The sequence below is a fragment of the Lagopus muta genome, chromosome 2 (assembly GCF_023343835.1).
Source record: "Lagopus muta isolate bLagMut1 chromosome 2, bLagMut1 primary, whole genome shotgun sequence".
Lineage (NCBI taxonomy): Eukaryota > Metazoa > Chordata > Aves > Galliformes > Phasianidae > Lagopus > Lagopus muta.
The window spans coordinates 83,439,247-83,451,621 of record NC_064434.1 but is presented as its reverse complement, the minus strand read 5'-3'; the positions used below and the strand labels follow the sequence as shown (position 1 = coordinate 83,451,621).

Genomic DNA, 12,375 nt, shown 5'->3' with positions numbered 1-12,375 from the left:
AACAGAAGGAAATGATCATTTCTGTACTATTCGCAGATATGCTTACTGTCAAATCTATCATTGTAGTGGTGACATGAGTTCATTACAAATAGAGGCAAAGAATGCAGAAAATGATGAGTTTTGACCCTAAAGGTTGAAATACTCACAGGTTTAGTGTTTTGAGCAAGGCGATGATCCAAAGCCTATAAAACCAGAAGAAAAACAGCCTTTGGCTGCAGTGGGCATTGCATCAGGCTTTCATATGACTAACCATCAGCAGACTTCCTTAAGCCAAGGAGGAATAAGACACACTACGTGTTTGCAACTTTTCCTTCTGTTGAGGAGGCATTCCCACTACTGAATGCAATGGAGATGTCCTCACACAACTGGTGGAAAGGGATCTATCTGTGCTTTGCAACTGCTGCTTCTCGCTAAGCCATCACAAGAGAGAGAATTAGTAGAGACTCCATTGTCACATACCCCAAGTCTGAACTCTAATTTATATTTAAACAAGCACAGGAAAGAGCTGAGAGACTCTAAGACCCCAGTGAACTGGGGATCACTTGTTCTGAATTGGAAGGCAAATGTTTGAAGATCAGATTACAAGTGTCTACCAGCATGTTTTCACTGTGTGGTGGGTCAGCTGGAGTTCAGGCTCTGCAAATACCAAGGAGGTGGTTCCAGAGCAGTAAGCACTCCTTAGCACCGGTGGTCCGAACTGGGGAAGGATTTCATAACGTATCCGTAAGCCAAAGCTTCTTCAACTGTTAATTTAATAAAGAAGAGTGAACCACTGAGTAAGTCTCTGGAAGATAGACTAAATCAGACTAATTTGTTATATAATCCTTTTTTAATGTGAAGAATTAAGGTGACGGCAAGATGGCTGTGTTTAATACTTTGAATAATTACTGGCAGTTATTGACATTGAAGATGGGAGAGAGCAAGTTAATTTCTACTTGTTGTTTTCAACACGTGCCAAACTCTTACTTCACACCAGCAAGGAAAGGCTAGAAGTTGTGTATTCCATATGCATGAAGTAACAGTTGGCACAAATCACTGAGGGGAGAAAAATAAGAACCACTAAAGCCCAGCAACCCAAACTGTCACTCGCTGACAAATTTTTGACTCTCACTGCTGAAGAAAAAATAACATAAAGACTTCATGTAGAATATTCCACCTACGTAAACCCAGGTTTCTGATCTTCTTTGAGGTAACTGTTTTGCTGAGGAAGCAACGATAGCTTCAGGTGTCCAACCTCTTCCTTTCCTGTCTTGGGAAAGACCATCACGGCCAGTCCCAGAGTGGGATGGGAATGAAGCAGCAGAGGCTAATGAGCATGCCTTTCATCAACTGAAGGCATGAAATAACTATTTTCCATTGCTAGGAATGGAGGTGTTGGGTTAACATCAGCTTTGTGGGTAACATCTCCCTGCTACAACTCTACCTAGGTAGATCGAGGGAGTTTGCATCCTCTCTTCACTGGCACTGCTGGATTTGCTGTCAAACAGCTGGAAACAGCACAACCTTCCTCTGACTCCACAAATTGTGTCATCATGTAGGCACTTGGGCTATGTCAGCCAAAGTATTGGAAGTACTGCTGGGCCCTGATGTTTCTGTCCTCTCCCCAAGGCACCCCAACCAGTCTGGGCCCCACCTCAGCCCCCATGCCATCAGCTTCTGACCCAGTGAGGCCACAGCAGGGCTGGGGTCCAGCTCCCCACATCCCTGCCTAGCCATAGGCCCAACTGAGTTGGGCTTACCCACACTCCCATCGCCCATGCTTATGGCCTATGTGATGCCCTAGCAATTTTCATGGGTTACATGAGTTTTCTTAGGCGTCTGTACAAGAAGACATCCTGTACTCACACAACTAGATGATAGTCTAAGTTTTCCCAGGCACTTTTGGAAGGAAATTTGTAAATAAACAAGCATTTAGTGAAAGTCAAAATATGTATGATATGTGTGATATAAAAGCATTATTTACTGTTCCTTCTCGTTTCTTTGTCCCTTCACTGTCCTGTAATACCTCCCTTTCTCCTTTCTCTCTCTAACCTGACATCTACTGAGGATGAAATTGTGCAGCCTGGAAAGCAAGCAATGACGCTGGCAAATACATATCAAGAGTTAATTTCAGCAAGTTTCATAAAATTTTTTTCCTATTTTGTTGATGACTTAGAATAGTACCTGTAAGCCAAAGCTTGCTTGTTTGAGTCACTCTCTCATTTTATTTTTAAAGTAACTGATTTTGCATTTTGACATGTTTCTTGTTTTCAGACTGTGTTGATTTTCTGTGTGGTTCACTCTAGACTTCCTACAACAGACAGCTTATTATCTCGCCTTGTGAAAATCATACTTGACTTCTGGGAGACGTCTATCAAAAGGAAAGAATAGACTGAGAAGCTGGTACTTTCGATCTAATTATCTAGGTTGGTGGTTGTTCAGTGAACCTATTAACTGCTTGAAGTGACTTGCATCTTTACAGGTACGCATAATCATTCTCTGCACTATTTAAATGGGAAACGCTACAGCTGTTATGTGTCCCAGTTTATTTTCTCTTCAGTTGGTTCCCAAATGCATCTGGCTTCACTCATGATGAACAGTAGAGCCCATCTTGCACCTTCTCAACTAATGACTGCAGATGAATGTTCCCAACTCCCCTTATCTCTTATCCTTGACTAACCACCTCAGTTCAAGTTTTATGCCTTTCAGTGAAGCACTCAAGCACACTCTTAGCTTTAAGTACATCATTTCATTGAGTAGGGATGGATTTAATTACATACTTGTAGTCTGTGGCTTGTCAGCACTTCAAGTTTCCTAACCAATTGCCGGACAAGTTAAAAGTTAGCAACCAGTCCTGACAGTTCTGCACCTTGGTGAATGGTGAGCTTTTCTGGTAGTGACAGACAACACTGTTCAAGCCTTTCACGATGCTCCAGAGTAGAGATGCATAGGGTCTTGGGCCCAACTGCTCTCTGGGAATGAAAGAAAGGTGCTTTCTAAAAACCTAATTGTGACCTAGGAAAAAAGGGACAGGGAAATATTTCTCAACTTTCTCTGGTGGCGGCAGCATACTCTGCTGGGGCAAGACATCATCAGCACTGCAAGAAGCCAAGCCTTTGTGCCCTGGCTTTAAAGTCTAGCTTCTACAGCTCAAATGTAGAGGAGTCTATGCTCTACCCCTTTCAAATCCAACACCACCAACACAGTCAGCCCACACAAATCTGTTCTCTGCTGTGTCTTCTCCCAAGATCAGTTCACCCTTAAGTTTCAAGAGTATGTATGTACAAGGACAGCTCAGGAAATGGAGAGGGAGGAAAATCATCATTCATGGTGTTCAGCTTCTGACTGAAGTCTAACTTAATGAAGTTTGAGCATTTTGTCCATATTGGGATTAAGAGCTAATAAATAACTCATCACAAATGTAAGAGAAAAATAAATAGGCCATGTTCATATGAATGGCAGAAAACATCTTTGGGGGTGGTGCCAAAATGAAATGGAATTCACACCAGTGGCAACACAGATAAGTTTAGAAGATGTGCATGAGGATGGAAGTGTTGTAGGGTAGGTAGCCTGTCATCTATGTCAGCCCTGGTAGGTCTAAGCAGCATGGTTCTGTGGAGGAGCCCCGTGGCTGTGCTTCCTTGTGCTGGCGGCCGCAGACAAACTGCAGTTATGACCTCATGCCATCCTGGTTAGAAAAAGTGTGACCAGCATGAGTAGCTTTATCTGAGGCCTACACCAGGCTTCACTGTTGATAAGTTGCATAGGTAATGAAGTTGTGGATGAGAGATGCAATCAGCCACCCTGGAAACCATCTTTCTGAATGTGGTTGATATCTTGTGGCACTGCTTTGGATAGCCATGTTGTGCAAAATCCTGGCTCTTTAAAGATCCAGCTGACTAACAGACTAAAAAAACCCACATCATATGTCATTCTGGGTACGTTCTTGCTGAGAATGAATACAAAGACCTATTCATCACTCCCAGTGCTCTCATAACGGACAGATTAAATCACTCTCTGGCTGTGAAGATGACAGTGGCCCAATACCTACGGGTGTGTAACAGTTTCCATTAGAAGGCCTTGTTTCTGATTGTTTATGATTTTGCCAGGCTTCAGCTCCTTGAGCTGAGATTTCCCCTGTGATATGTCACCACAAACTGAATTTCTGTGTGTGGAAGGGCCGAAATGAATATTCATGGAATTTCCAAGCTGATGTATCAGTGAAAAGTCACTCAGACACAATTTTTCAGAGATTAACTGTACATTTGTCTTTTCTTGAGTGATCAGGAGAAGCATCTGGAGCACTGGGAGCTATGTGCTCCCCAGTGGTCAGTGCTTAACCTGAAGCTGGAATAGCAGCTAAACAGCCTGGTGCAAGAGGTTTCATATCCAGGTCTCTCAACTTGGTAGATATTCTTGACAGTTTTAATTTCTTCACAAATGACCAACCTTCTGAGGCTGTATTTTGGTGTCCTAATATATTTAATCCAATATTGAAACTCGTGATGTGTTGACAGAAGTTGCTTCTAGCGGACTGAGATTACACCAACAGGGAGTAGAATTTGGGAGGGTGACATCTACTCTTTTATGATTGAGCACATCCTGGGTTTGGGTATGTATGACTGCTTGTAGCTCTCTTTATCTTATCCTTTACCTTCTCTTGTCCATCTGTTGTATTCCTGACCAACATTCCTTGTCAAGTGGTATCAGGATAGACTGTCAGATCTCTGTGCTGATCTGAGTACCAGTCTGAAGTTGCTAGCTCATGAGATGAGTGAGCTGCATGGCGTTTAGGAAGAATTTTATCTGGTTCAAGGAAGCTGTTTTTCTCCTGCACTTTCAACCAATACTGGCGATGCCAGCAAGAAGAGTTTTCAGGCTAGACTGATTCGCCTCCAGATTAGGTTCTTATACTGGGAAGCTTTTTGGTGACCAGCAACCAGTGGCATGGTTGTGGGTCAGTAGTTGCATCAGATTCAGTGGGCAGATAATAATTTTGAGGATGATGTACAGTTTCTGGGAGCAGTATCTGCAGATGGAGCTCAACTGCACTCTGGAGGAAATGTGCTCTCTGATCTGCAGCTGGTATACACCTATCTCTTTCTCTAAACTGTTTTTATTAGATGGAGCTTTACAAGCCCCCAGAAAGGACCTTTAACTTCCACAGGAATCTGAGAAAGCTTGTGTTAAACTCCTTAGAGGAGTTCTCCCTTAGCCATTGCGCAAGCTAGAAAATTTCCAGATCTCAGCAAAAACTGTGAGTGCTGTGTTCAGACGGTGTAGAGCTTGCTCTTGCATACCTAAATCACCATTAAACTAGCTACTCTGAGTCCAATTAGTAACATTGTCCCAGGAACAAAGTGTTCAGCATGGCCTGCTAAAAGGATAAGTTGCTTACCTTACTCCGTGTTTATATTTGGTTTTGCTGTTGTGCTGTGTCTGTAATGCTATTGGTATGGTGTTACCAGTATCTTAGCTGACTAATTTAAAGGTAGTTGGGTACCTCAATAACATGTTGCAATTTTAATAAGGCCTGTGGTAGAGACACATCTGCAGTCAGAACTTGTCATCATTCTGAACTGCCAACATGGTGTAATAAGTCTTTGTAGAAATCCTGAAGCCAGACCATAGGAAATGAATCTGGATCCTATAAACATTTCAGTGGGAGGAAGCAAAAATATTTGCATGACCTGCCAGGACTTTTAATCTCATATGTAGGACGTCACATGGGGGAAGTGGTCTTTTCCCTTGTTGATAATAAAAGCACTTTATATTTTTGCTGCAATGAAAAGATCATGTATCATATAGATCACAGTGAACAGTATTCAGTAAACTGCAGATGTCCTTAAGTTTCCATTATAAACTTGATTTTATTCCTATTCTTGTCTCTGCCAAAATTAGCCTTATACACCTACAACTTCACAGGCATAATCTTATTCTGGGACAGATTTTTTGGAAGAGTTGAAGGAAACTGGTCAAGGTGTTTAAGAGATATGACAGCTAAAAAATGAGATCATCTGCTTGGAGATTTTCCTAAAGACTTTCTGACTTGTCATATACTGAAAATTCATTTGCCTGGAGTTTCGAAAAAATATTTTAAATCTGTTGGTCTTGGCCAGAAATGGTGCCTTTGAGTAGTTTTAGGCTGTCTGGTGACAGAATTATTTGGTTACTGAAAGTGGTTTCCGCCTCGGTGTACGTATACGTGTTATGTGTTCTTTGGAGATCTTAACCTCACTAGTCAGTGCCAGCATGTTCTTAAATTTACAATGGCAAATGTGAGGTGTCTAACCAACTCCGCATGCATCCTAAACGTACACATTCCTTCTCTTAGACCAGTCTGAAATGCATGCCCTGCTGGCTAAAATCCTCACCAATGCATTTCCTGACTCCCACTCCAATCCATGCTGAGGCTGACAGCGTGGTTTTACAGTCACTTCTGCAAAGTCCCTGAAGGCAAAGTCCCTGAAGACATCTCCCAAAGGGACTGGCATTCAAATCTGATTTCTATTCATCTCAGTTCTCTTTCCTGGAACAAAACATCATACCTGCCATGATTTGTGCCAATATGTCAGTCTCCAATGGCTGCGAGCCATGGATGATGACACTTAAGTCAATATTTTTGTGTTTGTGGCTTCTTTCTGTTTTATGACAAAATAAATTCTGGAGTATATTATGTGTTTCTTAAAGAGGATTTATTTCAAAATACATGCTTTTACTTTCTCGAAATTGGGTAATTTTTAAATGTGGTTCTTGAAGTGTGACCAAAGCCAGAAGTAAACTGAACCATTAGATGATTTTGAAAGCTTCCCCTTAGATAAGAAGCATGTGATATGTAGAAACAGTATAGCTGTGCTACACCACTGCATTGATGTGGTTCTCTGGGATCACTGCTGCATCATGCACTTAGCTTACACTGAAGGTCATGGCTTAGCAATGTCAACAGTGAAGTCTGCCCAGTACATACCACTGACTGTGGGACATTGCCCATGTTCCATCAGACCTTGTTTGCAGTTAGTAGTGTTGCCTGACTTTAACATTTAAGACTTGATCTTTCTGACTTTAGTGGTTTTTTTGTTGTTGAAGTCAAGTCCCTGAGCCACAAATTGCTGAAACCTGTGAATGTATTTGTGAGAAGTATGACCATATGCTTTCTCTATTCTTTATTATTCCATCTGTTCTTGGACACTACTGAGACAAGCTGTTGGGCTAAGTGAGCCTTTGCTTTAACTCAGTGTGGATGTTCTTGCACTATATTCTCCATCTCAGCAAAAATAGTTGACTGTTTGCTAAAAACAGGGCTAGGAGTTCACTTTGTCATTAAAAAAAAAGTCAATAGCATTTTTATTTATTTGTTTGTTTATTTGTTTGTTTGTTTGTTTATTCTTGTCTTTTCTAAGAAACAGCTGTAGTATCTATGCTTGGGAGCTAGCGCTGAAGACCTAAGTCAAATATTATCTTAGAGTCAGGGCTATGTTTCCATCCCCACTTCTTTCTGATTCAAAGTGTCCACTTTTGGCTCTTGACAATCACACCTTGAATGTGCTGAGGAGAAACTTGCCAGGCTTTGCGCTTGGACTTGGCGGCAGTGGGCAAACTCTGCCAAGAATGAGCAGCCGATTTCTGGTTGCAGACAGCTCTGTCACACAGCACAGGAACTGAATGCAGCAAGATGGTCCTCCCAGCTGTTCTTTGCAACCCAACAACTGACTTCACTGTTGCTAGTTGAGGACTATTAATCTTTCCTTTTAAACATTATTTTTTTAGGGAAAAAAAGAATCTTGCAATTTTTTTTCTCATGCTTTTTGGACTTGTGTCCATTTCTGTTGATCTCCTCTGGTTTCTTACCATCTAGTTCATGTATTTCTTGAAGTGCAGTGCACAAAACAGGTCACTGTCTTCCAGTTAAGTCTTCGTCAGTGAAGATAAGACCACGAGGACTCTATTCGTTGTCTTTAAGACCCTTTTAGACATCCCAATGTCATATCTGTGCTTTATGCAAAAGCACAGCTCTGCCACTCATGTTCAGCTTGTGTTCCACTACAGTCCCTAGATTTTTATCATATGAACTAGACAGATGAGTATTTCTGCTTAAGCGTGGCATTTTATACTATTGCCTTCCATCCGGTTTAGATGACTTCTCTAAATATATCAAGATCATTTTAAATTCTGATTCTGCCATTCATAATATCTCCACCTGTATGCCTATTTGCCACACTTCTATTACACTTCTTCATACATTCATCTTCTATGCCTTCAATAAAAACATCAAATAAAACCAGATACGGGACCAATCTCCACTGAATTCCTTGTAGAACACATCTATTTTGAAATGTTACTTTTTAATTATGCTATGAATTCTATCATCCAACCAGACTTGACCTCCTGCCCCTTCCCACAGCAGTTTCATTTAGATCACAACTCACTAGCCTGTTTATGAGGAAGTATTCCAAAGGCTTTGCAAAAAAAACCCTACATTAAATAAATAATTTTGAGTTATATGACACTTATGGCCATTACTTCACCCTCTTTAAGACTACTAGAGTGAAGCTGATTGGGCCCAGGCAATTTAAAAACATCTAATTTAATGGGTTACTTTCTAGGCAGATTTCTCATTTTTTAGGCTGAAGTTTTAACACTTTTTTCCCTTGTACTCATTGCACTGTTTTCTTGCCTTTTTAGTAGAAAGGGCAAAAAAATTCCATTAAACTCTCACACTCTTAACATCCTCTGCTGACAGCTTCCCCCATCTTTCTTTCGTTTTTCTCTTCAACGCCACTTGTAAAATTTCGACAGCTTCTAATATGTTTTGCTAGTTGCACCTTTTGTACTCTTTCTTTACTGACTGTATCTGTGATAGTCTGGGAGAAGAACTCGCAGAGAGCAGCCCTGGAAAAGGACTTGGGGGACGTGATGGATGAAAAGCTTTACGTGAGCCATCAGTGTGCTCTCGCAGCCCTGAAGGCTGACAGTATACTGGGCTGCAGCAAAAGAGGGGTGGCCAGCAATGGAAAGGGAGCTGATTGTGTCCCTCTGCTTTGTCCTTGTGAGGCACCATCTGGAGCACTACGTGCAGGTCTAGGCTCCCAGTACAGGAGGGTTTTGGAGCTATTGGAGCAGGTCCAGAGGAGGGCCATGAGGATGATCAGAGGACTGGAACATGTCTCCTGTGAAGAAAGGTTGATGGAACTGGGCTTGTTAGCTTTGAGAAGGTTCTAGAGAGAGACCTCAATGGAGCCTTCCAGTGCTTATAAGCAGTAGAGAGACTGACATTTTACATGGTCTGATAGTGATAGGATGGAGTAAATGGATTTAGGTCAGATGTTAGGAAGACGTTTTTCACTCAGAGGGCAGTGAGATGATGAAACAGATTGCGCAGAGAGATTGTGGATTCCCCCTCCTTGAAAGCATTCTACCCAAGGTTGGATGAGGTGCTGGGCAGCCTGAGCTGGTGGGTGACAGCCCTGCCCATGGCAGGGAGGTTAGAACCAGATGAGCTTTAAGGTCCCCTCTAACTTAAGCCATTCTACAATTCTCTGATTCTATGATATATACATACACACTTATGGATGACATATTGTTGTATGCTCTCCACTAGCTGACCTAGTTTCTTCTTTACAGATCTCTCTCTCATGCTTGTGGTCAATTAAAATGTTATACATCAGCTGACTTGTGCTGAATTTCCTTACCTTCCTCAAAAGTGGTATAGCTTGCAATTGGTTTCTTATTAGCATTTGTTGAAGGAGCTGACAGCTCTCTGTAATTTGTTTTTCCCCGAGGTTTGCCTTCTATGAGATCTTCCCTACCCATTCTCTGGGTTTATTGACATCTGCCTTCTTGACATATATTGCTGTCAGTCACTGGGATTAAGTGGCAGAGGTTGACACTATTTCATTGCAGAACTGAATTCTTGTAAAATGTCATACCTGACAGTATACTTTGAGTCGTGTGTTACACTGCCCTCTACCTAAGTGCAAAACTGCCACTCAGCTGAGCAAGGTAGTGACAATTAGAGCATGTATTAGCTCTTATATTTAGGATGTTTCAGAATTTAGAAGAGCAGGAACAAAAACGTAACCGAACTTAAACTTTCTGTAAGGCACAAATAATTGTTCTTATAATAGATCTCATTCAATACAGACAGCTATCTGTGCCAATGAAACATTTAGAGCACAAACTCTTTGTGATGGTAAATAACACAGACTAAAGTGTATAATGATCCTTGTTCTAATTTGTTGGCTAAAAACTTAGAATTGTTTCTTGATGCAGTAGGCAGACAGTGACAATGTCATGGGGGAGATGAAGAAAGTAGGAGATTGTACTTTAAGCCAACGCTTAACATCAGCTCACACTGTAAGTATGTCTCATAATAAGAGACTCTTACTAACATGAGATGCAAAAATGGTGAGGCTTCAGGTCCTACTAAAAACCCCTAATGTTTTTTAATGTTGAGACTACTGTTGATACCTCAGCGGTCCGTCCTTCTCATAGTGGTCAACAACTAGTGATGGTCAAGAAGTCAAGTCAGGCCTGGTGCTTGCTTTATGAAGCCTTCTGTTACAACATTGTTTTTACTGACACTATTACATCAGTTGCTTTACTGTCACTTCAGGCAGGTTTGAGTCCCTAAGCAATGAAAATGAATTAGTAGTAACCAGCATTGTATTGGCAACATGCTCTTGTTAAAAGACAGAGGAGCAGGCCTTGCTGGTATTCACAATAGTGGTTGATACTGTAAAGAAATCCATTATGAATCACTTCAAGTTGCATACTGCCAAGAACAAGTTTGTGGTGTTGATACGCTATCTAGCGGCTGTAAGGAGGAGAACATCATTCCTGAATTACTGTTTCCACTCTAGCAAATTGCCAATATTAAGAAAATGCTTTAGATGAGATCAGGATTTGTAAGTTTAACCATTTTGTAATGAATTTAAGACATTTTGAGGCTACAAGTTATGAGCCAAAAGAAGATACTAAAGTTTGTGCGAGTTCGCAAACAAAACAGTTGCTGAAAGCATTTTGGCATTAATAATTTGCACTTTTTAAAAAGGCTTCTCCCCTTTTGACTGTGAGCTAGGTGGACCAGTGACCAATAGCTCAGTTTATGAATATTCAGGAATCAGTTCAAGTGTTTTCTTTAGCTGCTGATTAGGTAGTATTGTTTAAGGTCGAAGCAGACAATCTAGATGCTTTAACTAAACTAAATGGTGCACAGCAATGTAAGGCCAGATGTACCTCTAATGGGGAAAACTAATTCTAGTTCCCTGAGATCATAGACTTGGAAGGGACGAAGACTGCACAGGTTTTATCCTAGTTTTCTGTTTCTGACAGGGATGCAGTTAACACTCAGTATATCAAACACTTCTCCTGCTTTATTATCCATTTATTTTAACTGTGAAATAGATAGTACTGTTCTTCAGCAGGTAAAGCAGCTTTTTAGCTGGTGAGTACTTCTGCCATAAAGGCCCTGTTTTCTCCATTAAATACTCAAGCTGGAGAACACTGTATGTCTACATGACTTGTACCAACATATTTAGGGTACTGCATGAGTTACAACAAGCACACAAATTACTTAAACTATAAAAAAAAAAAAATTGAAAAAAATTGACTCAACCTTTTATCTTTAAGTGCACTTAATTAAATGGATGCCTTTGTTTTAGGATGATGATTAAACACATGATGCTGCAGGTTTCAGCTTGGATATTTCAAGAGCTGTACATCTTTCTAGGAAAGCAGAACTTTTACTTTACTCTCTCTTAAAGCACTGTGAAATGAAAGGTGCCAATTTTATTCTCCATTTTTGGCAAGCAATTTCTCAATTTGTACAAGCTTCTGACTCCATAAAAACATGTTTAAATTATTTGGTAAAAAATGCTATCCACAATATCTGTATTTATCATCATTACTCCTGATACAAGACATCCCTTGCCACATAGGATAACTATTAATAACCATGTAAACAAGACATTTATATAAATACATGCCACATAACTGGTTGCTAGACTAAGCTTAAGTATTTTTCTTAGTATCTAAGACCACTGCACTTGATAAGTAAACAATGATTCTTAAGAGCTGGACATAGAAGTCAGTTTCTTGGTCCAATGTAATTCCAAACAAAGCTTATGAAATAAGCACATAAGAGTTGCCAGGATCAATAATCTTTAAATGTTCAGAGCCCTTTGTCTCCCTTCCCTTCCTATCCATTAACAATTCTCTGTACTTTCTTCAGATTCAACTTTCACTCCAAATTTATTACCATGGAAATAAAAAATAATTATTTTGTTTTTAAGATTTCTGCTAGTAACACAGATGGGCTTTCTATTGGAAAATTAAGCACATGCCTCACTGGAACTTCCCACATTACATGTTGGCTCCTAAGTGCTACAATCCCAACTT

The 12,375-nt window shown here is 40.6% G+C and overlaps 1 long non-coding RNA gene across 2 annotated transcripts in view; it reads left to right on the top strand.

The window, feature by feature from the left end:
- The window catches only part of LOC125688741 (uncharacterized), a 38,598-nt gene extending 36,157 nt beyond the window's left edge, over positions 1-2,441 (top strand). For both annotated transcript variants that reach the window (XR_007374860.1, XR_007374859.1), the window contains one exon: positions 2,254-2,441. This is a non-coding gene — a long non-coding RNA (uncharacterized LOC125688741). The remainder of the gene's footprint in view (positions 1-2,253) is intronic.
- The last annotated feature ends 9,934 nt before the right edge of the window (positions 2,442-12,375 follow it).